Source organism: Eulemur rufifrons, chromosome 19 (genome assembly GCF_041146395.1).
Source record: "Eulemur rufifrons isolate Redbay chromosome 19, OSU_ERuf_1, whole genome shotgun sequence".
In the NCBI taxonomy this organism is placed as follows: Eukaryota; Metazoa; Chordata; class Mammalia; order Primates; family Lemuridae; genus Eulemur; species Eulemur rufifrons.
This window is the reverse complement of record NC_091001.1, coordinates 109,581,736-109,608,428: the sequence shown is the minus strand read 5'-3', so window position 1 is coordinate 109,608,428 and position 26,693 is coordinate 109,581,736. Positions and strand designations below refer to the sequence as shown.

The following is a 26,693-nucleotide window of genomic DNA, read 5'->3' as shown; positions in this document are numbered from 1 at the left end:
AAGGTGCAAAGTCATCATGCCTAGCTGCTACCCAGTAGTAAGTTTTCCGGATCCTGGGGAGAGGCAACACTTAGGAATGAAGAAAGAAGCTTAGATTGAAAATTAAAGCAGCTTGCAGCGCCAGGAGGGACAGAGGCCCCCCAGTTGGCTGTGGTTTGGGGCAGATCCTCACCTCCGTCCTCATTTTCCTTATCTACTAAACGGGATTAGTAATGCATCCTTTTCAGGATCAGAGACCTTGTGAGTCAAGGGCTTAGCACTCAGCTTGGTTCATAATAGGTAACTGGTTTATAAGCCACACGTGTGGCAATTGTGAATAGGTGATTAAATGTCTCTTGGCCGGAATGTCAAGTTACAATTTTAAAATTGGGTATTGTAGGTATTTTATTGATAGAAGAAAATGCCTGGGCTAGAGTGAGTGAGGGGAGGCCACCAAAGAGCTTTAAATTAAGCAATCGCCTTAATTTTTTTTTTTTTTTTTTTTTTTGTCCATTCGAACAAAGCATCTGCTGTTAGGAATTGCTTGGGGGGAAAAGTCTAGAATGTTTTTCCTTAATGGAAAAATTTTTTTTCTTTGTAGACATAAACAGTCAATAATAGGCTAAATCAAAAGTAACAGATTCAGAATTCTGAATGGTAAGTGCAGCCAGGTATCCTTCCTCCCTCCTTCCTTCTCTCTTTTTTTTGCAGAAAAGAGCTGCATGTGAATCTTTTGTAGTTGAGTGAACCCCAGATCACTTAATTCTACTTTTATCAGCAAGGCTTAAAAATGAAACCTTCAAATGAGGCAGATCCCAGTATGAAGTTTTTTCCAAAGTGCCAGTTTTAAAAGCAGGAGGAAAATATTCACAGTGTTTTGAAACTACACCAATAATAATGTTTGTAGAATGGTTGTAACCAAAAAGGTAGCTGAATATTTCTTAAGAGAAGGGAGCTTTGTACACAATGTCTTAAAAAACAAACAAACAAACAAAAAAAAAAACCACTTGATTATGTTTAAAGTTTTGTTGCTTTTTCCCACTGCAGTTTGTCAGTTAAATATTATTAACATTGGCAGATGTTGGAAAGCCAGGCAAATAGAAATTGCTATTAAAATTGGCATAGCCTTTCTCTGATTAATTTTAGTTTACAGTGTATAATTCCAAAGCTCTTTTTGTATGCTGTGCAAGAGATTACCCAAGAGCTCAGTTACTGAGCAGATTAAAAAGGACTGGATTTGGTCATTTTATTAAATTGCAAGCTTGCTTCATGTTGCCATCTAAGAACAAGAATTGGTTTACATCTCAAAAATGGAAAAATTAAAATCATTTCAGTTTTATCTCATTTTAGGCAAATTCAATATATATGCTATGATGATGGTATGTGTGAACTTGGATTTATAAATTTGAAAGTTGTTTACTTTCTGAATCAATGTGGTTTCCTTTAAAATAATGCTGTTTTGTGGGGTGTCTAATGTTCAGTTTCATTACCACAACTTGTTCTATGTATGGTTTAATGACATGATGCCCACAATATTTTGATTTTAAACAAACATCTACTTTTCATACTGAGAGAAAATATGAACTGGATATTGTGCCATAAAGATACTCATTGAACAGAAATAAAATTTGCAAGCCCTTGGTCCTATCTTCATATAGCTGAGTCATGGAATTAGTAAACAAATAAGTTTAAATTCACTAACCTTTGTGAACCTATTGTTTCCACTGTAGATGACGTCTGAGAAAAATCATTTTACAACTGAAATGTACTGTTTTGATTTGCATACCCGCAGCTGGAATATTAGTAACTATCAGGTCGCTTCCCTATACTGTGAACCTCATATCTGTCGTATTTAGTCCCCATCCCTGCTTTATAGGTGAAGAAATGGAGGCTCGGAGAGGTTAAGCAGTGTGCTCAAGGTTATAGAGCTAGTAAGTGGAATTTGAACTTCGCTCCATTCAGTTTTTAGAAGCTATGCTGCTTCCTGTTACTTTTAATAATGCTAAATTCTCTAAATTACTTCATCAGATTGACTGGGGTTCAAGTTCAGACTCTACCACTTGCCAGTGTGTGAACTTGAGCGAGGTGCCTAACGTTTTCTCATTTTCCTCAGCTTTAAAGTCTGGGTAACAATGCCTGTCTACTTCAGAGGACTGTGGTTAGGGTTTAATGAGATAATGCAGAGTGCAGTTCCTAACAGACAGTTGGTCACCAGAGTATGTAGTTAATCCACGACCCTGCTTGAGGGCCTTTGGAGTGAGGATGAGATTTACCTGAGTCCGGGGGAGAGTAGGGGAAATGGCTGAATGAGTAAGCGAATGAGAACTACTACATACCTATTAACCCATGCTTATTTTTTAACCAGTTTGTTGTCCCAGCAGCAGGTGAGAGCATAGTTGTGTTTAAAAATTTTTACTTGGTGACCACTTTCTCTGGGTGAAGTAATTATTTTGCACAATTTTAGCAAAGTTAGCAAAGTGTGGTGCTGTAACTGGAGTCTGCCCTTTGCTTTTGGAAATAATGGAAAAAATAAGTAGTTGTGGTATAAATCTGAAAAGTGAGGGTTTTTTCCTTTTTTTTTTTTTTTTTGGTTTCTTGGAGTCTCTGGGCACTTTGAAATATTCTCAAAATAAGGACAAATTGTATACATGCTTGGAATATTCATGTTTCTAGTTAGACCCTCCTTTATAGCATTATCCATTCTGTCTTGCTTATTTGGCATTGATGTAGTTTTAAAAATAAATTTGATGTTGACTCGTAAGTATTAAAATTTAATCTACTTCCTTCCGGGGCCATAATTCTCTCCTCTGTTGTCCTTGGTTACCTTGGAAATCTCATTGCTGTCACAAGCACAGGGTTCAGACTGCAGGGTGGAGTGAGCATCTGGGCCTGCAGACTCCCAGGGGCCCTGCTGTCCATGGGACCAGACCCCTCCAAGCAGCTACAGTGGGAACCAGACTTACGTGCTTTTTAGGCAAGAATGTGATTCTGAAGCTTAGCCCTTTGTGACTTGTTTGAAAAACAGCCCCTCCTCCCAGATTAACAAATTTTGGATCTGTTGTCAGAAGAACATCACCTTCTTGCTCAGTTCTGTTGGAAGTGAGCCTTTATGGGTCAAACAGGGTACCCTTTCATGCTGGGTTCTGAAATCAGAATTTATATATTTGAAAAATTCTGCATCAGTTAAGGAGGGAACAATCTACTACTCTTAGGTGTATCCTGCCCCCTCCCCCCCCATTCAATTTCTCTCTTATGATTAACAGTAAAAGTACTAATACTAGTCATTGTGGCTTCCAGACCCTGCCATTCATTTAGGATTTATTGAGTCTTTCAGTGTGCTAGGCTGTGTGTTCGGTGGTGGGAATAGAACACCAAGAGGAATATGGTTTTTTTTTTTTTTTTAACAACCTACAGTCTAGTGGGAGAAACAGACCTCTTGTAAACAAATAAGTACAATACAATGTTGTGAGGATTTGTGTTAAGGGTGTCCAGCACCCTTAAGTGTACTGCGTGGTGTGGCTGCGCGGAGGGTGGGGACCGTGGTTAGGGAGGGCCATGTGTGATGTTGTGTGATTGAGTCTTGAAGTCCAGGTAGTCATCTGTGGGTTACCTCATGCTGTAGTCACTAAGGGGGTTCATTATGGTCTTCTGTACCTGCCTCCCTGCCTTAGGTAAATATTTATCCACTCCTGAGGTGGTGCCAACTAGGCCTCTGTAGTAGGATTTTCATAGTCACCAATCCGCAGAGGGCTGCTCAGACCCAGACTTTGGAGACATCTTTTTTTTTTTTTTTTGTTGAGACAGAGTCTCACTTTGTTGCCCAGGCTAGAGTGAGTGCCGTGGCGTCAGCCTAGCTCACAGCAACCTCAGACTCCTCGGCTTAAGCGATCCTACTGCCTCAGCCTCCCGAGTAGCTGGGACTACAGGCATGCGCCACCATGCCCGGCTGATTTTTTCTATATAGATTTTTAGTTGTCCATATAATGTCTTTCTATTTTTAGTAGAGACGGGGTCTCGCTCAGGCTGGTCTCGAACTCCTGACCTTGAGCGATCCACCCGCCTCGGCCTCCCAGAGTGCTAGGATTACAGGCGTGAGCCACCGCGCCCGGCCTGGAGACATCTTGATTCTTCTGTACCCTACATTTCTAGACCCAGATGCCTTCCTTTGTGGAGCATGTGCATTCCAGACCTGTGCTGTCCAACATAGTAGCCTAAGATGAAAATTCAGCTCTTTCAGCCACACTAGCTGCATCTCAAGTGCGCATGGCTACTGTGTTTGTTCTCTGAAAAGTAGCATGGGCATCACCAGAGAGCTTGCTAGAAATGCAGAGCCTCAGATCCCCACCCTAGACCTGCTGAGTCATAATCTGCATTTTAATAGCATGCCCAGGTACGGATCTGCAGTTAGAGTTGAGAAGCACTGTTCTAGACGTGGAACGTGCCTGCACATTGGAGTCGCTGAGGGCATTTGTGAAATAGAGATGCCTGGCCCCACTTCCTGAAATTCTAGTTTAATTGCTTTGGGTGGGGCCTGGAGCCTTGGCATTTTTTAAAGACTCCTCCCAATAGGGTTGATAATCACTGATAAACAGATGATTGTGTAATGAAAATGTCAAGTAGTGACAAGTGCTGTAAAGAAAATTTATGCATAGTACAAGGATAGAAAGTGATTCTGGAGATCAGGAAACTGAAATCAGGAAAGGCCTCTCTGCAGAGGTAACATCTGAGCAGTCTGGAATGCAGAGAGGAAGCCACCCTGGAAGATCAGGGAGTGGAGGAACAGCTTAGGAAAAGGCCCTGAGATGCAAATGTGCGGGAGCATGGCAGGACAGGAAGAAGGCCAGTGCGCAGAGAGGAGTGGGTGAGGGAGAGACCTGGGGGGTTGGGGGGCAGTTCACATGGGGCTTTGTCTGTCTCAGGGAAGGAATTTGGAGTTTGTTCTGGTGTGAAGGGAAACTACTGGATTTTCAAAGACTTCTGTGGTTGTTACAGGGAAAACAGACTAGCAGAGTACTAGAGGAAAGAGGGAGACCAGCTAGGGGTTGGGGGGCTATTGCAATCATCCAGGCAAGAGGGTCTCGGACTAGGTGGTAGCAGTGGGGGTGGCCCAGTTGAGTTCCATTGTGCAAGAAGAGCAGTCAGAACCTGCTGACAGAATGTTGTTGCTGTGTGCTGGCGGTATAGAGGTGAACTGAGCGGAGTTCCTGCCCCACAGGAGGCAATAATCAAGTTCAGTCCATCCAGGCCTCCGAAGACTGGACCATCCAGTATGAAGCTGGCGGTGTCTGGTGCTACTTAGTATCAAAGCCAGCTGTGTCCTGCTGACATGACTGGTTATAGAACTTGTGTTGGGATGAGGGAGAGACTGAAGCATAGCTACATGGACTGGGGCCAGAGGAGACTGCCTGTGTGTGCCTCCTCCGCTCTCTAGGCAGGTGATAGCAGGTGGTGCTGCTTGACCATGTCCGATGCCTGGGATGCTGTCCTCATTTCATCATTTCAACATTCCTCTTCCGTACTAAAAAGAGGTGATACACTCACCTGGATATCATTCCATGATGTGAACCTGCCTCCTTTGCTTACCCTCTTTTGTGTAACGTGGTCTCACAATGAATTGCTAGGGTCCTTCCAGGTACCTTTGTACCGTGATCGTTTTTATCATGCCAGTAGTGTCCTGGACTATATGGACTGTATGTATGGAATGCTTGGGTTGTATGTATTTTTATGATGAAGGGACTTGACTGGTTGTATTTCTTCATTCATAATGTATATTGGGCACCTAGTGCATGTCACTGCCATGTGCCAGGGATGTAAAAGTGGGCAGGGCTAGCTTCTTCCCTATAAAGTACTTAATAATCTCATGTGTTGTGGGCAATTATAATTTATTCTCTTAACCATTTTTGTGCCATGGTCCCTTTGACACTCTGATGAAGGTGGTGTACCTCTTTGCAGAAAAATATTTTAATGCATAGAAGAAAATACGATTTCAGAGGAAACTAATTATAGTCATAGCTCACTTAAAGATGGGGATGCGTTCTGAGAAATGTGTCGGTTGTTGTGTGAACATCATAGAGTGTAGTTACACGGACCTAGATGGTATAGCCTACTTCACATGTAGGCTGTACGGCATGAACTATGGCTCCTAGGCTACAAACCTGTACAGCATGTTACTGTACTGAATACTGTACACAACTGTAACACAATGGTATTTGTATATCTAAACATAGAAAAGGTAGGATAAAAATACAGTATTACAGTCTCATGGGACTACCTGCTTGTATGCAGTTTGTTGACTGAAACATCATTATATGCTGCATGACTGTATATTGAAATTCAGTTAGCAAAATACCTTGACAATCTGTGCCACACTAAAGCAATCAACATCAAGATTTAATATGGGTCTAATAAATACCTTAATTTTGAAGTATTGATGAATGTAAATAATATTGTAACACTTTTAATACCCATAATGTGATATTAATATACCATACTGTATCTTATTAGAATCACTGCTAATTCAGAATTGCAGAAAATACTAAATTTCAATTAGATGCTAATGAAATTACACATACAATTCTTTTTCCAGTGGACCTCCTGAATTCAAACTAGGAATTCCAGACTTGATGGGAAGATTTTTTTAATTAATTGTTTTTTGGAGTGATGGATTCTTTAACAACTCTAAACGGGCTTCGTAATAACTGTACCATCATTGTCATGAATTGGTTCTAAGAGTCTAGCTGGGAAGAGTGACACCCTAGGCCAGTGTTCTGGAATTATGAGGTAGTAAAGGTGTTTAAAGTGCTCTTGGGAGTGTGGCAAGCCATCCACTGTGGTTTCACATCAATGGGGCACCCTGTATTCTTCCAGGGTTAGGCCTCGGGAGCTTCTTATATGGTCATGGGGGTTAGTTCATATGCTTGTGCGCGCCTCAGAGTGCAGCAGAACTGCGAGTTGAACCTTGGGAGTCATGTAGTAAGGACCCTGAGCTGGTGGCCTTTGCAGGCCAGCTCTTCTGTTGTGCCTTTCTTGTTTGTCTAGCATGTCATATGCTGCCCCTGACTCTGTAGGGTGAGCTCCATTGTGAAGTGATAGGAGATACAAGGGCACTTTCCACTTGGAATTTTAAGGGAGGCTTTGCAGTCTGTGTTGTTTTCGGTGAGGTTACATATTTGAAATGATGCTGCTGTTGCATGAGTGTGTTTGGCGTATCCAGAACATGATTGAAGTCAATGTCAGTTTGATATTGGGGTTTCCTCCTTATCTTTTCTAACATTTATTGGGCACTTACTGTGTGTAAGTTCTTTATATATATTAATTATTAACTCATTTAGTTATTACAGAAACCCTATTAAGATCCAGAGAAGTTAGGCCACTTTACCAAGTTTGAAGACCTCAGAGGTGATGAAGCCAGCTTTCAAATCAAGCATTTCGACACCAGCATCTGCTGTTGGTTTTAGTAGCTGGCTGCCTGTGTAGAGCCTGTGCCAGAAAAGGCTCTTGGTGTTGATGCCCCTGTGACCAGCGTGAGCTCTCTTGCTGTTGATTTTAGTAAGTTGTACCTACTGGTGTTGATGCCTCTGTGACCAGCGTGAGCTCTCTCTTGCTGTTGGTTTTAGTGAGTTGCACCTACTGCATCTCTTGAGCGGGTGCCTCTGATAAATCCTTGTTGCTACTCTGCCTCCTTTCTGCCTCATCTGTCCTCCTTGCCACAGGAATTGTTCCTCTTTACTGTCCTGGCCGTTCTGCTGACGTGCCCAGCCCTGCAGAGCAGGGTGGGGGTGGGGGGTGTGGGCTTTGCTCACACCCTGGCAGGAGGCCTGCCCTGCTAACGGTGTTACTAATGATGTCATCTTTCCACTCAGATGCTGAAGATGGCTTTGTCAATAAAATCGGGTGGTTGATGAAGACAGTTCCCTCTAATGATGAATTCCCTTGTCTTTTAGGATTCTAGCCTGCCAATCAGGATTTTGGAGGCCTCTTTCTCTAGCTTCTCAGAAGAAATAATGTTTCTTATTAGACAGTTTTTAAAAAATAACAATAATGACAATATTAGCTATCTGTCATTTCTTTGAGCCTTAATTCTGTGTTAAGGACTGTATTGTGTTTTAAATTGATGACTTGATTCTCACAACAATCCTATGAAGTAGGTCTTATAGGTCTGTGGTCCCCAACCCCTGGTATTCCAGTCCATGGCCTGTTAGGAACCAGGTCATGCATCACTGCCTGAGCTATGCACACTCCCCCCCCCCCCCCATGCCTTCTCCTCATTCATGGGAAAATTGTCTTCCATGAAACTGGTTCCTGGTGCCAAAAAGATTGGGAGCCATTGCTACAGGTGACTCCAGGTACCATGCTCCACTCCAGCAGTTGATAGAGCAGGAATCCTAGTCCTGCGGCCATGAGCCCCAGTGTCTGCAGGTCCTACTCCTGCCGATCATTTACTGCCCCACCTACCAGGCTCCTGTGGGGATCGTTGTTGCCTGTGAAGCTTCCCCTTTAGGCATTCCTCTGGGTTTCTTTAGTACAGGTTGATAATTATTGACCTTCTGCAGGCCAGTCCCCATTGTTGCTGACTGAGAGAATGTAACTGGCAGGAGAGGGCCATCAGACTCTAACCCCTGGGGAGGCACTTAGCATCAGAGGTGTTTATTAAATGACCTTAAGTGCCAGGAAGTGAGTTAAAAGCACTGATCTGGTCCCCTTTGAGCCGAGGAACTGAGAACACTGCCATGACTGTGTGTAAAGGACTCGGAGCCATGCAGGCAGTGATGAGACCTACAGAGAATTCCCTCTGCCAGCAAATCTGTGTTTCGAGAGGTGGCCACTGAAGGATGAATCATGGATGTGGCGTGTCTAGGCAGACCCAGGCAGAGAGGAGTCAGCACCCTGTTCCAGTTGGGGGACTTTGGAGAGGTTTTGAAAGGGAGAAGGTTAAGTCCTTGTACTATATTGCCCTGGTAGCCCTGATCTGTTAGTAACCAGCTCTTGGAACTGAGGAGGTAGCTTCACTGGTCCTGCCTCAGTTGCCTCATTTGTAAAACGAGGGTTGGATGAAATGAACTCCAGCCTTTCTGGCTCTTAACCTTCTGTGTCTACTACTGTCTGCAACACCATTCACTTGCCTCTTGAACATCTTCTCTACTTTTCTCTTTCTCTTGGCTATTTATGTTCATACTTTTCAAGAAGTTAGAGGTCAAAGTGAACTTCATCTCCGCCATCCCCACCTTCAAAGATTCCCTCCCCCCAGATATCACTGGAATCAGTGTGGTGATTGGCCCTTGAGCTGGAATTGCATTGGGTGCATTGCTAGTTTAAGTTCGGGACAAGTGGGGCTGTGTGGTTTGCCATCCATCTCACCTTGAAGCAGTTTTTTATTTTTAAAATTTTTTTTTCAGTCTTTGCTGCATGCCTTAGTTTCTTGATCATAGCTTTGTTGTGCTTTGCTTCTCTGGTGAAAAGTAGGTAGTGTTACTGGTCACAGGGTTTTGTGGTCATTAAATAATGTGGACTGTTGAACTTTAAGTAAATACTGATTTTCTCATGTCAAGGTTCCAGTAAGCTTTTCCCTAGATTTTGGGGAAGGCAGTATTCTCACCATTGAAAGCTGTGCTCTCTTACTAAGTGGTGATTGTCACATTTGCTCTGTAGGTTTGATTGTGTGGTGGAGTGGAAAGACCATGGCCAGGGGTTGGGAGAGCTGGAGTCTACTTCTAATTTGTCCTCCACTCTACACTGTCTGGTCTCTAAAGTGAGGAGTTTGGACTCGGTGGTCTCTGACCACCCTCCCCAACCAGAAAATTCCATAGTTCTTTGTACCACATATATTGGATTAGAAAAGGCCCTGGAATAAATAATAGGAATAAAAACCAGCAAGGAATAGCTAGTTTATAGTCCCAAAAAAACAGCATAGTTGCTGAATCATACTTTTAAGTTGAATTATTTTTTTAAAACCTTTCTCTGGCTTCCTGAGGTACTTACTTTTTTCTTGTAGTTGCTTTTTTTAAATTAAGATATAATTCACATACTATAAAAATCACCCTTTTAAAGTATCCAACTAAGTGGTTTTACTGTATCCATAAAGTTTTTTAGCCATCACTGCTATTAATTTCCAGAACATTTATTTATTTATTTTTATTTTTTTTTTGAGACAGATTCTCACTCTGTTGCCCGCGCTAGAGTGTTGTGGTGTCAGCCTAGCTCACAGCAACCTCAAACAGCTGGGCTCAAGGGATCCTCCTGTCTCAGCCTCCCGAGTAGCTGGGATTATAGGCACGTGCCACCACGCCCGGCTAATTTTTTCTATTTTTAGTTGCCTGGCTAATTTTTGTCCTATTTTTAGTAGAGATGGGGTCTTGCTCTTGCTCTTGCTCAGGCTGGTCTCAAACTCCTGAGCTCAAGCAATCCTCCTGCCTTGGCCTCCCAGAGTGCTAGGATTGTAGGCATGAGCTACTGTGCCCAGCCAATTCCAGAACATTTTCATCATCAAAAAGAAACCCCATACCCATTAACCGTCACTCCCTGTTCCCCTTTCCCTAGTCCTTGACAATCATTAATCTACTTTCTGTCTCTATGGATTTGCCTATTCTGGACATTTCTTATATGGAACCATACAATATATGGCCTTTTGTTTTCGGCTTCTTTTATTTAGTCTAATGTTTTCAAGGTTCTTCCAAGTTGTAGTGTGAATTTATACTTCATTCCTTTTGATGGCTGAATAATATTCTATTTTATGGATATAACATTTTGTTTATCCATTCTTCAGTTGATGGACATTTGGGTTGTTTCAACGCTTTGGCTATTATGAATAATGCTATTGTATAAGTCTCTGTGTGGACATATGTTTTCATTTCTCTTGGGTGTGTGCCTAGGAGTGGAATTGCTAAGTCATGTGGTAACACTTTTTAACTTTTTGAGGAGCTGTCAGAGTGTTTTCCGAAGAGGCTGCACCACTTTACATTCCCACCAGCAATATATAAGGGTTCCAATTTCTCCACATCCTTGTCAACACTTGTTATTGGCTGTCTTTTTGATTACACTTGTGGGTGTGAAGTGGTATGTCATTGTAGGTTTGTTCTGTATTTCCTTGATGGATTAGTCAATGATGTTGAATATTGTTTCATATGCCCATGGCTATTTGTGTATCTTCTTTGGAGGCATACCTATTCAAATCCTTTGCTCATTTTTATGTTGGATTATTTGTCTTTTTATCATTGAGTTGTAAGAGTACTTTATATATTCTGGACATGCCCCTAATCAGATAGAAAATTTGCAAATATCTTCTCCCATTTTGTGGATTGTCTTTTCACCCACTTAATGGTGTCTTTCGAAGCGCAAAAGTTTTTAATTTTGATGAAGTCCAGAATAGCTATGTTTCTTTTTTGGTTACTTGTGCTTTTGTGTCATATCTAAGAAAGTATTGCTTAATATAAAGTCACAAAGATTTATACCTATATTTTGTTTTATAGTTTTAGTTCTTACATTTAGGTCTTTGATCCATTTCAAGTTAGTTTTTGTATCTGATGTGAGGTATGGGGGTCCAACTTCCTTCTTTTGCATGAGGATGTCCAGTTGTCCCAGCACTGTTTGTTGCAAAGACACTCTTTCCCCCCTTGAATTCTCTTGACATCCTTTTTGAAAATCAGTTGATTTTTGATGTGTGGGTTTATTTCTGGCCTATCAATTGTATTCTATTGATCTTTATGCCTGTCCTTATGGTAGTACCATGCAGTCTTGACTGCTGTAGGTTTATGGTACAATTTTAAATCAGGAAGTAAGAGTCTTTGAACTTTGTTTTTCTTTTCCAAGATTGGTTTGGCTGTTCTGGGTCCCTTACCTTTCCATATGAATTGTAGGATCAACATGTTACCTTGTCAATCAAAAAAAAAAAAAAAACCAATTGGGATTTTCGTGGGGGTTGTATTCAATCAATCTGTAGATCAATTTGAAGACATCTTAACAATCCATCTTAAAACCTTCCATTTAAGTCTTAATTTCTTTCAACAGTGTTTTATAGTTTGGGGTGTACAAGTCTTAACACTTCTTTTGTTTATTCCTAAGTATTTTTTTCTTTTTGATGCTATTGTGAATGGAATTGTTTTCTTAATTTCATTTCTGGATTGTTCATTGCTAGTGTATAGAAATAGAATTAATTTTTATATTTTAATCTTATGTCCTGCAATTTGCCAAATTTGTTTGTTGGCGCTTATAGTTTTGTGTGTATGTATGTATATTCCTTAGGATTTTCTACATATGGGATATCATCTGCAAATAGATGGTTTTATTTATTCTTTAATAAGCTGGGTGCCTTTTACTACTACTTGTCTATTGCTGGATCAGTTCTTTTTTTTTTTTTTTTTTTTGAGACAGAGTCTCGCTTTGTTGCCTGGGCTAGAGTGAGTGCCATGGCATCAGCCTAGCTGACAACAACCTCAAACTCCTGGGCTCAAGCAATCCTCCTGCCTCAGCCTCCTGAGTAGCTAGGACTACAGGCATGCGCCACCATGCCCGGCTAATTTTTTCTATATATATTTTAGTTGGCCGGATAATTTCTTTCTATTTTTAGTAGAGACGGGGTCTTGCTCTTGCTCAGGGTGGTCTCGAACTCCTGACCTTGAGTGATCCACCCGCCTCGGCCCCCCAGAGTGCTAGGATTACAGGCGTGAGCCACCTCGCCCGGCCTGGATCAGTTCTTAATCATCTTTAAATGCCCAATGGTTTATGTGGAATAGGTGCTCAATAACTTTATTGAATGATTGACTTTGGTATTAAAAATAGTTTTCGTGTACAGCTGAAATTTCTTATATTTAATTTGTTTTGTTTTATTCCTTCTCGTTTGGGCTCTGAATATATTGAGAGAATGGGAGGATTTGCCTGCTTGGTCTTTTACTGCAGAGTAAAGTTAGCAGAAATGTCACTTGGATTTGCCAGTGGGTTTCAGATGTTTGCCTCATTTGGCCACTGTGCCTCATTTGGCTACAGTGTTGGTAGTCACCTGGGAGGTTTACAGTGAAATAGGAGCCAGGCTTTGTGTTCTCTGCAACAGCAAACTCTTCACAACCCATTGTTTTTGCTGGTTAGTATGCTTTGTTTTGGTTGCTTTCTATAAACATCACCCTGATTTGTTTCCCTTGGGAGACTGTTCACTTATTGACAAAAGGTAATTATTGAGATTCCTGGTTTTCTTCTCGCCTTGTAAATTGTTTTGTTTGTTTTTCTTTTTTGGCAATAAGAATGAGGTGTGTTTCCTTCTGGAGTGGTTGGGTTGTCAGAACCTGTAGCTTTTGTTTGCCTTGGTTGTAGCTTGCCAGGTCGCAAGCTTTTGATGTGGAGGTGGTACTGCTTGCTGGGTTTGTTTGCCAGCAAGGATAGCCCACGGGAGGAATCATCACTAGGCTAGGCAATGATTCTTCACTCCATCTTCCTTCTCTCCCTCCTCTAAGCTCCTGCTTCTGCCCTTTCCTAGGGACCAGGATGCTTATGCTGTAGCCCAAAGAGTGTCCAGCGCTTAAAATTCTCATCCCCTCTCCCCCTCTTTTCCCTTTCATTTTCTCTTGACCTTTTCTCGGTTTCTCGGTCTATTTCCAGACCCTCGCTGGCCCTGTGTTTTCTTTTTAAAAGAGGAGACTCGAGTGCAGCTTTAATTTGGGATTTTAGGCAGAGGCCTTCCTCCATCTCTCAAGTCACACTTGAAGGCAGCCTCTTTGGTAACGACATTTAAAGTTGGTCTCCCTTCCTACCACCCAGCCTCCCCTTAGTTTTCCAGAACTGGGTTTGTTATTCAATCTTGTAAAAATGATTTATTATCTTCTATAGCAATGTTGGAAGGAGCTTAAGTTTTGAAGTGCACAGTTTTCTTCTTTATGGTCAGAGCAAAGTAAAGGAGGTTTGATTGATCTTCTAACAAGTTTGCTTTAGTCAGGGGTGGGGAACTTTTTCATGTGGGAAGCCACATTAACTCAACTATAATGAAATAAGGCTGCATTCAAGAAACTTCAGTTAGATATACTTAAAAATCTACATTATTTTGTAAAAATCTAACTATGGTGTACTTATGAGTTTCAAAAGATGAAAATTATTTGTTAAAGTTAGCTAACCTTTTAATGACTTTGTTGTGTCTGCTTTTTGTTGGAAAGCATTTGAATATTTGGTTGCAGCATGGAGGTCCCCAGTTTCAGTTGATCCTCTAGATGGGTATCAGTCGATTGTGACCTAAGGGCATATTGATTTGGGTTAGGTATGAGAATGTAGATTCAAGCAGCAGTGAGTGGTTGAAAAGCAATAAAGCATTTTTCACGCATATTGCCAAAGGCCTGGGTATTCTACTGCATTTTTCCATATTTCAACTGGATCCTTCTTCGCATCAAACAGTGACTTTAAAATGTCATCTATTGGCCGGGCACGGTAGCTCATGCCTGTAATCTTAGCACTCTGCGAGGCTGAAGGGGGCGGATTGTTTGAGCTAACGAGTTCGAGACCAGCCTGAGCAAGAGCGAGACCCCCATCTCTACTAAAAATAGAAATTATATGGACAACTAAAAATATACATAGAAAAAATTAGCCAGGCATGGTGGCTGGTGGATGCCTGCAGTCCTAGCTACTCGGGAGGCTGAGCCAGGAGGATTGCTTGAGCCCAGGAGTTTGAGGTTGCCGTGAGCTAGGCTGACGCCATGGCACTCTAGCCTAGGGAACAGAGCGAGACTCTGTCTCAAAAAAAAAAAAAAGAAAAGAAAATATTAGCCAGGCATGGTGGTGCATGGCTGTAGTCCCAGCTACTTGGGAGGCTGAGGCAGAAGGATGGCTTGAGCCCAGGAGTTTGAGGTTGTTGTGAGCGAGGCTGATGCCAGGGCACTCACTCTAGCCTGGGCAACAAAGCAAGACTCTGTCTCAAAAAAAAAAAAAAAAAAAAAAAGAAATCATCTGAGAGCTCAGTCAATTCCATTGTAGTTCTTTAGGTGCCTTGGTCATATCAACTAGGTAAGGCTGAAATGCTAATTTGACTGTGATGTCATAAGTCTCAAAGTCAGTGAACCTTTCATTGTGTTCTCAAATTAATAGGTCTGTGACAACTGTGTATTCTTCACATGATTTGCATATATCATCCTGCTTATCAATGACCTTTGCTAACTGAGGAAAATGTGCATCCGAAATAAATTTCCTTTTGAAGAAGTGGTGTTTTGAAAAAAGATAGCTTTTTTCAAAATGCTTAGATTTTTTGTCACGTATCATATAGACTTAGTTTTACCTTGCAAAGAAATATTCACGTCATTTTGATTTGCATTCCATAGAAATCTTTCAATAATTAACATTGCTGTTTCTGTTTTTCATAGACTTTAACTGTGTTCTCAGAGATAAAATTTTGGCTAACACCTGTTCCTGCAATAGCCAATGCGCTTTAGAATGATATGCAAATCCACGTTGAATACCTCATTGTTCAACTTTAGCATGTTAAAAAACTGATGATGCCACCTTGCATTTGCACAAATATAGTTAATGGTACTTAAAACTTGTTGTAAAGTGTCACTTAAAATAGTAGCTTTAGCACAGAGATTTTGCTGAGACACAATGAAAAGAAATGAGAGCATCTGGATCTGTTAATACTTTTTTTATCTGTGCAACAAACCCTTAATGTTTTCCTGTCATGGAAGGTGTACCAACTGTATATACACTCAATAAATATACCAAATTCAGTCCAACTTCATGATATTTATATTGAAAATTATTGAAGATAAATATTCCCTGTGTTCTGTTTGCAGGTGTTCAAAGCAAGTAGCTCTTCGTAGCAAAGATAATCTTCTGTTATGACCTGAATGAAGGATAAAACCCGTGCTGAATCAGTAGTATCAGTTGATTCATGCAAAGCAATTGGTCTCAAACTCCTGACCTCAGGCGATCCTCCCATTTCGGCCTCCCAGAATGCTAGGATTACAGGTGTGAGCCACTGTGCCCAGCCCAGAGTGATTGAATAATATCATTTTCCTTTTGAAGTATTGCATGAAGTTGTTCTGTTACGTTGAAGGCTAATTCATACTACTGATCAGTTATGGTTCCCCTTGAAAGAGGCAGTTGTTTTTACTTTGAAATGTTATCGGCATCTAAGCATCCTGCAACTTTGACAATGTATTCTTTCACAATTTCTACATCACTGAATGGCTTCCCTTTTTCCCACCCCGAGTATATAAACTACTTTATAAGTTGCTTCAGTGGCATTATTTCCAGGTCTTATTGCTGCTTGAAAGAATTGTCTTTGCAGGGCCCCCCCACGGTGGCTCACCCCTGTAATCCTAGCATCCTGGGAGGCCGAGGCAGGAGGATTGCTTTAGCTCAAGAGTTTGAGACCAGCCTGAGCAAGAGTGAAACCCCGTCTCTACTAAAAATATAAAAATTAGCCGGGCGTGGTGGTATGTGCCTGTAGTCCCAACTACTTGGGAGGCTGAGGCTGGAGGATCACTTGAGCCCAGGAGTTTGAGGTTGCTATGAGCTAGGCTGATGCCACGGCACTCTACTCAGCGCAATGGAGTGAGACTCTGTCTCAAAAAAAAAAAAAAAGAATTGTCTTTGCTTTTGCTTTTCATCTTTTAATTTCTGCAATACAACCTTTCTAATCTCTCCCTCTAATTTAAAATATTTGTGGTCCTTATGAGTGTTATAATGCTGATGAGCATTGAATTTCTCTACTGTTGATATTGTAGTATCACAAAGCAAGCAAATCATCTTATCTTTAGCAGAAACAAGATAATACTGCAATTCCCAATCCTCATTAAAAAATCTGTTTTCTTCCTTTAGCATTTGTTCTCTTGGTCTTCTTTGACATCATGGGCTGTTAAGCAGACAGAATTAAAAAATACTGTCTACCTGTGCAACTATTCACAAATTCCACTTCAAACAGAAACACAGTGCACTGCTGTCAAAAGCTGATAACAGACTGGCATACTCAACCCACATAAACTCTCGCCAACCACCCTGTTGCAGTAGTGGTGCCAGTCAGGCAGGGGAGGTTAGAACTAAATTATGAGTGTAGCAGCCTTCAGTTTACCCATAATGGCTTACTAATGTTTTAATTGTGCCGGTCAATCTGGAAGCAGTATTTCACTGAACTTATTTTATTCTTTGGTATTTTAAATATGTTCATTTAAAAAATAAAATAAAATATAAAAGATGAACAAAAATGTATTAATAAAAATAAAAGGATTTGCTCTGTAAAATTTGGATTAGTCAAAAGGCCATACTTAGGGACCTAGAAGACCACGTGTGGCCTAAAAGCCACAGGTTCCCCACCCCTGGCTTTAGTTATAGCTAATACGAATTCTTTTAGGAGCTCCTGTTTTATTTGCTCTTTTAATTTATGAACCTCCTTGGATCCTTCAAGCATCTGTCCACTAAGCCAGTGAGGCCTGATATGTAACATTCAGGGCTTTATTTCTGCCCCTAATACACCATGAACTGCTGTAGGGTTCTGACACTGTTAGATTTTGGTTTGAATTAGGGAGTAGCCATGTCAGCAAATGTATGTTTCAGAAATTTGTTATTGTATTTTCCAAAAACAATAGCTTGAATAAGCTGGCCAACCATAGGGCATGCATTAGAATCTGGAAGAAAAAAAAAAGACGACCTCCAATTAAGAAGAAAGTAGCTATGATAAAGCCCATTTTGTTTCTCTGTAGGTCAGGCTCATGCCATCCTCAGGCTCCCAGAAAAGACCATGCAGTGAAGTAGGAACAGTAGCAGAGAACCAGTGCTCAATAGTTGAGGCCCATGGGAGCGAGGGAAAGAGAGGAGAGTTAGACTAGCTTGGAATAGTTGGGGCCACCTCCTAGGCTAGGAATTGGAGGGTCTCACTAAGCTACAGCAGAACGTGTTACTTGATGTATAGGTTGGTCAGTAAGAATAGTCGCAATACACGTCCTCTCCTTTGATGGGCTGGGAAGCACTAGGAAAGTTTCCATGAAAATAGTTTTTGAATTTTGCTGTGTAATTTTGATGAGCTTGAGTTTACTGAGAAAATTAATTTATGTAGAACAGCTCCTTCCTTTAGTGTTGGCCCAAATGAGACATTTAGTATGTCTTTCATGTTGGAGTTTCTGCCATAGCAGAATGGTGTAGAAATCTGTTTCTGGGACGCATAGCCTCATGTGAGTACCAGCCTGACCAGGCCCTTAGGTGTGTGAGTTACTTGTGCAAAGGGAGAGAGAAGCAGCCTGGTGAGTGACTTGTGCTGACCATGTGGTTTCCTGCTTGACCTCAGAGTACTCTGGTGCTTCCTTTTTGGGTTCAGGGAGCTTCCAAATATAGAGTTCCCCCTGTTTGCAGTTCTTAGTTTTCATGTGGGACCTCCATACCAGACTGAGTATGCCTAGGGTTAGAGACTAAGTATTATTACTGCTCTTTGAATCTGAGCAGGGTGCCTAGCACACATGGTTCTCAGAAAATGCTTGTTGAATGTCAAGGCCCAGGTAATCTTTTTGATTTTGTGACTTCATATCTTTCCCTTTAAAAGAATTGCTATATGTTTGGAAATAAATTCATTTTGATTTGCAGAATCAAGGTTGTCATGCCATCCTTTGAAACAATTAGATAAAAAGGAAAATCTTTTAAGAATTATCAAAATCTCTGATGTGTAAAGCATCCCACTTAATATCTAATTTCTTCATTGAAAAACATATTAATCATGTTTTGTCTTCTGTAAAAACCTCCCTTAACATTCCTCGTTCATCAGAACCACTTTCTTCTCTGAATGCTCAAAGCAATTAGTTATTCTTTTACTTTGTTCATCCCTTTTTATCCATCCCTCCATCCATCCTTCTGTCTGTCCATCCATCTGTCCATCCACTTGTCAGTCCCTCTTTGGGACAGACTTGGGGTGTCTACACTCTGAAACATAAAGTGTCCTATATCTGGGAAGTGTGGTGGTCTTCCACATGGCTATAGGCATCCTTTGGTCTAGGGATGTGGTCCTTGCTTCTCTCATCTCAAAATGTGAATCTCATCAAAGGAAGACACAGGAGGGCTTGAATTGAGGTTTGTAAGTTGGAACATCGCAAGTTGGGTTCAAGGTGCTCAGAGTTGTTCCTGTTTGGTCAGTGCAAAGGTCAGCAAACTGTAGTCCATAAAAATAAGCTCAAAATGTTGTTTACAGTTTTTAAGGGTTGTAAAAAAAAACAACAGAGACTGTATATGTGACCTGGAAAACCTAAAATATTACTGTCTGGCCCTTTCATTGAACATAAACATCCTGCTTGCTTCAGTGACAGGTATTTGCTACCTATCGAAGCAGCCTTTTCTTCTCTGGGGAGTTTATGTTCAATGAAAGCAAGTACTTTTGCCCTTTCCTCTTTGGTCTCACTTGTACCTCTTGAGTAAGTCCAGGTGACAAGCAGGTCAGAGCTGGATTATGGAGCGCTGAGAATGTCATTTGGGAATTTATTCAGGAGTCTATAGGGAAATAGCAAAGGCTTTCGACTAGGGAGGTAACATGAGCAGGGCTGGGCTTGTGGAAGACTCATCTGGCAGAGTTGAGGAGAGAGATGGGAGTGGAGGGGAAGGCCAGAGGCAGGGAGACCAAGAGGAGGCCTTGGCCACTACCAAGGGGAGGGGTTACAGGAGTCTGGATTAGGGTGTTGGGAATACAAAGGAAGAGATATATCACAAGACAGTTAAATGGCCACTCATTTGCTGACCATCTTCTAGTGTGTGGCCATCACCTGAGGTGGGTTGGTTTGTGGCAGGTTTGTTCAGGCCTCCTTCCTCCCTTCTTTAAGGCTCCGTAGAGCACCTGCTCCAGGCCAGGCCTGGGAGTCTGCAGAGTTCCTGCCAGGAAGGAGCCCAGGAGCTGGGGGGAAGGAGAAACAGTGGTTCTGCCAGGGGGACGGTAAAGAAAGCCCTAGGTAGGGGGGACATGGCATAAGCTCCTTGAAGGCAGAAGTTGTGTCCTCTGTGCTGCCTCCTGTATGCACAGAGTGGGACCCAGGAGGTTGACTGATCTCTGGCAGCTGGCCATGTATATAGAGTATAATGCTGTATACCAGAAGTGAACATTATGATAAAAATCTTAAAAATACAATCTTGTCTCTACCTTTCAGGAACCTACCATTTAAAAACAAAAGATCAACCATTCATTCATTCATTCATTCAATACCTGTTTATATAAAGCACATTATATACCTGTATATACATCTATGCATAGTAATTACCCAAATGCATATTGCAGGGAGCAGGCTCATTCCTTGAGGCCACACAGGCAGGACTCAGCACAGGTCTGCTTCCCACCTCTCTTGAGCTTTAATAACTTCAAAGGCATCTTCCAGCCTGGGGATTCTGTAATTTAGAAAGTCTAGCCTAGCACGCTGTCTAGTAAAGGGGGAGATGGGTGGCTGGCTCTGGCTGCCGGCCTCTGCCTGAAGGTCCTCCCTGGCTGCCATTGGAGGACTATCCTGTGTCACTTCTTCCTTCCCTCTCAAGCCCTGGAAGAGAGGACTCAGGGAACAGGTCACAGGGAACCTGGAAAAACTGAGAGCCTCCTGCCCATGTCCTGAAGACATCAGCAGTCCCTGCAGGGTGTTCTTCCCTTGCTTAGCGTCACCAGCGCAGGAGCTCTCACCCAGGGCCAGACGGCCTAGAGGTCTGGAGCGAGGTGGCAGCCGGTCCCTTGGTGAGGAGCCAGCCCCTTCTCCCACCTGCTGGAGGGGATTCCTGCATACCTGGAGGCCTGCATGATGAGCTGGGATGTGCACCATGGAGCTGGGACAGATGGTTGTCACTGGAGCCAGAGATGTCAGCCAGAAGGATGCAGAAAGCAGTGCCCAGACCCAGTCCAGGTGTCCCTTCTGCACCTGACAAGGGGGTGGTTTGTGCCAGGGGCCATGGGATGGCAGAGGATGTCCTCCCCACCAGTGGATCTGTAATCCTGCACGTCTAACGTCAAAGTCAAGCACGGCTGCTGTGCCTGGGAAGTTTTCATTTCTCATAGGCAGCCTCCATTATCCCCACTTTCTATACTTTTAGGGCCCTGGCCTCAGCTGCATCAGCCCCTAATCATACGGGACCTGCTCTGTGAAGGGAGGGACTTTGGGGCTGTGTCTGATATGTTTGGGTCTTGTGCTGTCCCCTAAGTGTTGCTCAGCGATGAGTCTCTATAAAACATATGCACCTTTCGCACAGGGGACCTGTTTCCTGTGTTTGTGTCCTTAATTTTCTGAAACCAAAACTGCAATCTCCTGAGAGCAGGAGCAATTTTTAATTTTTAAAATAATAAGCTCTTATTCTTATTTACACCTGGCTATTTTCAAAACACTGTGTGGGTAGGACAGGCCTTGAGCACATTTTATAGTGAAGGAAACAGCCTCCCAGAGGTTTAGTGGCTTCGTAAAATAAGATATTTAGGAGATGGCAGCCCAAGAGTTTAAACAGATCTTACAGCTCTTATCCAGTGAATGATCTTTCTGTTACCTAGAACCAGCTGAATATCTGGGAGGTGCTCAATAATAATTATTTGAGTTTTTAAAAAAAATATATGAGTACGATATTTGTATGTGTACATGTGTACAGATTCTATATGCTTAGAAACATCTTTGTCTGGTCTCTTTATTTAAAAAGGGATTTCAAGGTTTGTATGTGCATTGTTGGTTACGTGTCACTGTCTTTAGAAATGGCTGGAGAGGACAGCTTATTTAGAAATATTTGCATGTTACATCAGAAGAGCATTAATAGTACTGGGTTACTATTAATACTAGTGGTATTAGCTGTTCTGGGAAAAGGTACTGCTTATTCATAATGGCCAGATAATAGCAGCAAGATTGGAGGGTAGAGTCCAGATAACATTATGAATGTGTGTGTAATTATAATTTAAATGCTATGGGGGTGAATCTTTTAATAGAAGCTTTTAAGAATTTCTGAATTTTAGCATAAGGCATAATTCATGGCGTGTGTTTGATAAGGATGTACTCTTTGGCCATATAACCTTGGATAAGTCATAATCTTGAATAATTTATCATTGGAATGAATCATCCTTTTGAGAGAATCATGTCTTCCTTCAGTGTTAAAAATATGTTTATGTCATCTGTCATAGTGAGTATTCTAGTTACAGTGTATGTTTCTTTTTTTACATCCTGCCCACTCACTTGGTTTTATCCTTGAGAAAAAGATTTTAGATGATAAGTGGTACCCAATCTTTGAGTCTATAATCATATTCCCTATTTTTTTCCTCATTCCTTTTGGTTGCTATGTTTTGATGTTTGATCTTTGATCCCTTTCTTTGGGAAAGGGTGACTGGGTGACTCCAGGAGGTGTGAACCCATTTGTGGCTGATACATGATGTATTTTCATTATGCTTGACAGAGTAAATGTTACCCTTCCTCCTGCGGAGAGTTCATGTGTGATATCCAAATGGATGGTCTCTTTCCATCTGGCTGTCAAATAGGCAAAAAATGATGGTGCCACTGGAACACTGGATTTCTCAGAATCTCAAGGGACAACAGAACGTGTCTGTGAAGTGGCACACCCAAATGCAAATTATTTCTGTTGATACCTAATATATGTAAATTTATGCTGCACAGTTAACAAAGAAATTATGAATGGCACTGTTCCTACATATTGCCATATAACTGAAATTTTAGTTTTATAATCACAAAGTGAAGTACATTTATAGTCCTATTTCCTGCCAAATTTCTGTGACATTTCCAGCAGCTCCAAAGCCCCTCATGGGGCTACAGCCCAGAGGTGGAAGACTGGGTGTGCCCTGGTGTCAGTGCTGCCTGGTGCCCTTCTTGTTCTCTTAGGATACGGAATCCCCTGACTGGGGGTGGGACATGGACCATCGCGATAGAGACATGATTCGGCAGAGAGGAGGAGTTTTAGCACAGATCTGGGGGTGTTGAGACAAGGAAGACAGCACTTTGGTGGAAAGTTATGTTCAAAATTGCATCCCCCGCAGCCCCCGCCCCCACCTTCACCACATTGAAGTTCAGGGACAGAGAAGCCAAGCAGATTCAGAGATAGACGGGTGTGCCAGCAGAGTCGGGTGCAGGACAGTTGGCATGGGCTGGAGGGGACCCCACTCAGTTTGTGCTGTTTCCATGTGGGCTTTGCAGTTCTCTGGGAACATTGGCTACTGGACTGCATTTTGTGTGTGGCACCCATAGTGGTGAGCATTAGTCCCATCTCTGTTGCCTTCACTCTGTGAACTCCCTTGCACTTGGACAGAGGGTTTCCCCATCTGTTGATGAACCAACCTGAGTGGTGTGTGTCCAGCCCCTTACTGAACTGGGCACCGTATGGGAGTGTTGCAGGGGAGATAGGAGAGGTGGCCACCTTCCTTGGTGAGCTGCTGGCCTGGTGGTAGAGGCCCAGAGGGAGGGTGGGCCAGTGTGACCAGCATGGAATTGGCTGGTTTCCTATAGGGGCCTGAGCCTTGGCTGGACCTGGAAGGATGCATAGGCATTAGGCAGCTGCTGGGCACTGGGCCTGGCACACAGACCACTGGAGGGTGTTTGTTGAGTAAGTGACGGAATAATTGATAACAGGAGGAGACCAGTGAGAGTGCTATAGCGGGGGAGGTGGGGGGAGCGTGCCTGAGCCTCAGAGCAGGAGACAGGCTGCTTGGAGAACACTAAGGGGTGCAGAGCCCTGGAGGTGTGTGCCCCCCACCCCCATGTTCCCCATAGATGGGAGGGGTGTTGGGCCATTTGTGGGCCTGTCATGATTGCCGATTTCTGTGGCTCTGGCAGTTGTCAGTCTGGGCTGGGGCAGAAGTGAGTGTGTGGAGTGGGGAGGGGTCCTGGCCTCGCTCCCAGAGGTTGGGAAGGTGTTGGTTGAAAATAGCTTCATGATTCCTTTAAGAAGAGATGATTATTTTTGCTTCTTCTGTATCCTTCATGAAAGGTCTGCCTACTCTGTTCGGGCACTGGGGTGTTCACTGATGTGAATAGAGAGAGCCCTGGATTTCTAGGAGCTCACACTTTGGCAGTAAACAGATACATAAACAAATGATTACCATGTGGTTTGATAAATGTGGCAAGATACAGAGGCAGTTGCTATTGGCAACGCCAAGTCCCTCATAACCTTCAGTAGTGAACAGGGCGTTTGCTCAGTGTCTGGCTGGGGACTCAGAGGACCAGTGATGGGGATGTGGGTGGTCCAGCTGCCATCACAAGCTGCCACTGGGCAGTGCAGCCCCGACCCCAGTGGGCACCAGGGGCTGAGAGCCCAGACCCTGAAAGGTGTCTGGAACCTGCAGGAAGCAACCATGCTGGGACTGATTCCTCAGTGGGCAGCCCTGCGACTGAACTGCAAGCTGTGTTCCCGGTGAACTCAGCCTCCTGCAGGAGAGGTGGTGCAGGGAAGGAGAGCCGTGTCCACATGTGGACCTAGGTTCTGCCAAGAACTGAGATGCTGGGTATGGTGCTTCATCTCCAGAGCTGCTTGGTGAGGAGGGTGGTCCTTGTTTTCCATCACAGCTGGGAGTGAGGGCTGTTATGTGCAAGGAAGAGAAGTTTTTCCCCCTTAAGGGAAAGTTGCTAGGAAAATGCCTGCATTTTCTAGTCACTGGAGAAGCCCTTTCAGGCAGACCGGATTTTATGAGAACAATGGTGTTAGGGAGCAGCGAAGTTTTCAGCAGCAGTAAGCGCTCTAGCATGGCCAAGGGGTTCTGTGTGACCTGGGAGTGGTGTGGCTTGTTCCATGCCAGTGGACGGGCAAGCTTCTTGCCTCCTGGCAGCACAAACCCCCGCCTGTTTCCTGGAGAGGAGATGCCGTGCAGGCTGGCTGGTTTGCGGTTCTGTGTTGGTCACTTTCCCTGGCCATTTCCTTCCTTTTTCTTCATAGGCCAGTCTGGGCAGGAGGAATTTCCTTTTCCTGCCAGTGGGACGGATGGGGGTGGGGAGGCAGTGGTTGGCATTTCTGTCTGCTGGAAGGGTTTGCTGGTGTGAATCCTTCCCTCCGCTGCCATAGCCAGGACCATGTCACCTCCAGGGGCAGGTGAGAGTTTCCCTTGACTCCTCACTTGGTTTTCAGGCTCTGCCCTCTTCCGCTCCTCACCTGAGCCGTCCTCTGATCCCAGTCAGGAGGGACCTGCGCTAGGGCTTACTCAAGTCACTTCTAAATCCGAGCCGGTTTTAGTGAGTGTCTGGTGTGGTGTTAACAGCCTGGGCTTTGACAGACGTGGGTTTGCATCATGACATGGTGCCTGCTCCCGCATAGTGAGATGCTGCTGAGTGGTTGTTGTTTGTGTCACACACCTGCTGCTGCCTTGAGTCCAGGCTCTGCCTAACGCCTGCTTAGACACCTGGGCGCCGCCACAGCCCTATCCTGCTCTTGCCACTGCTCCTCCCGTCACAGGGCTCTGTTCTTGCTCATAGACTTCCCCAAAGCAGTGGCCCTGCCTGTGTGCTTGGTGATTGGGTATTCAGTGTCCAGCCCAGGTCCCCGCATCCTTTCCCTCTGCTTGTAGAGTTGACTGCTTTTCCGGCCCTCCTTGACTGTTCTGTAGGTTCAGCCCAGCACCCCTTTCTCGGAGGCTGCATTAGAGGCTCCCCTGAGGCTTCGCACCCGAGATACCCCTTTCGTAGCTGATGGCCCCATGTTGTATTCCGATCAACTGTTCACCTGTTTCCTTCACCAGCTTGTGACCTTGGGAGTGAAGAGACCTGGTCTGACTTGCTTGACCCCTGTGCTTAGAGAACATTTGTTGACGGGGTTAACTTGCTACTGTCTGTTCACTCAATCCTCATTTTTCCCGGAGTGGAAGCCAGAGTCCTCTGGATGAGGGGTCCTCCACCTGCTCCTGTGGTCTAAACTCTCCGCCTTGCTCTGCTCTGCGCACAGTATGGGGCTTCTGCTTCTGAGCTTTGCGCTTGCTGTTTCTTCTGTCTAGAACCATCTTCTTTCCTCCCGGATCCCCTGCATGGCCCTCTCCCTTGCGGCCTCCATATGTCACCTTCCTACCAGGCCTGTGCTCATCACTGTGCAGGTGGCGGCTCCTGCTTCCGGCCGCAGCTCCCTGACCTGCTGTCCTCCACAGCACTCAGCACCTCCTCACGTAGCAAGTAACTTGTTACATTTTTTATTTATTTTCTCTCCCTCCTTCCCCCTGTTGGATCATAAGCTTGGTGATCAAAAGCTGGGTGGGGGCAGGATTTTTGACTCTTATTTAATGTTGCATCTCTAGCACTCAGAGTCGTGCCTGTCACTTCATACGTGCTTTTAAATGTGTTTGTCAAATGAATAAAACTCACCACCAACTACAGCTTAGATTGCAGGAGTGAGACATGGTGTTCCTAGGAGCTGTGGTGTTACTGGTTCCTTGAAAGCTTGTTTTTCTGGCCACAGGGACTTGATTCGTAGAGGGGATGAGTTTGGAAGTTGAATTAGTGAGTGTAGGTCCCTTAAAAAGTAAGAACATGTTTGCATGTGCCCTTGTGCAGAAGGGGTTGCCTTGCCCCTCGGGGGGAAGGAACTCCAGGTTAGGCATGTTTCCGGCTACAGTTTTGTTCTGTATCCATCGCCACCAGGGCTCTGAGGATTCCTCTTTCTTTAAAATTTATTTTTATTTTTCTTATTTCTTTGGTTCTTGATTCAGGAAAGATTCCCTTTATATTTCCAAATTGCTGCCTTTTAGGAATGGAGAATGCTGCCAGTCTGTGTTATTTCTTTTATGGGGACCAAAGTAGTTCCACGTTTGAGAGATCCAGAGATACAGCTTTGAAACTGTTTGATTCATCTAATTA

The 26,693-nt window shown here is 43.4% G+C and overlaps 1 protein-coding gene across 2 annotated transcripts in view; it reads left to right on the top strand.

Annotated features, from left to right (window-relative positions):
- ASAP2 (ArfGAP with SH3 domain, ankyrin repeat and PH domain 2) overlaps positions 1 to 26,693 on the top strand; it is a 172,066-nt gene that overhangs the window by 862 nt on the left and 144,511 nt on the right. The gene's annotated exons all lie outside the window — the stretch shown is intronic.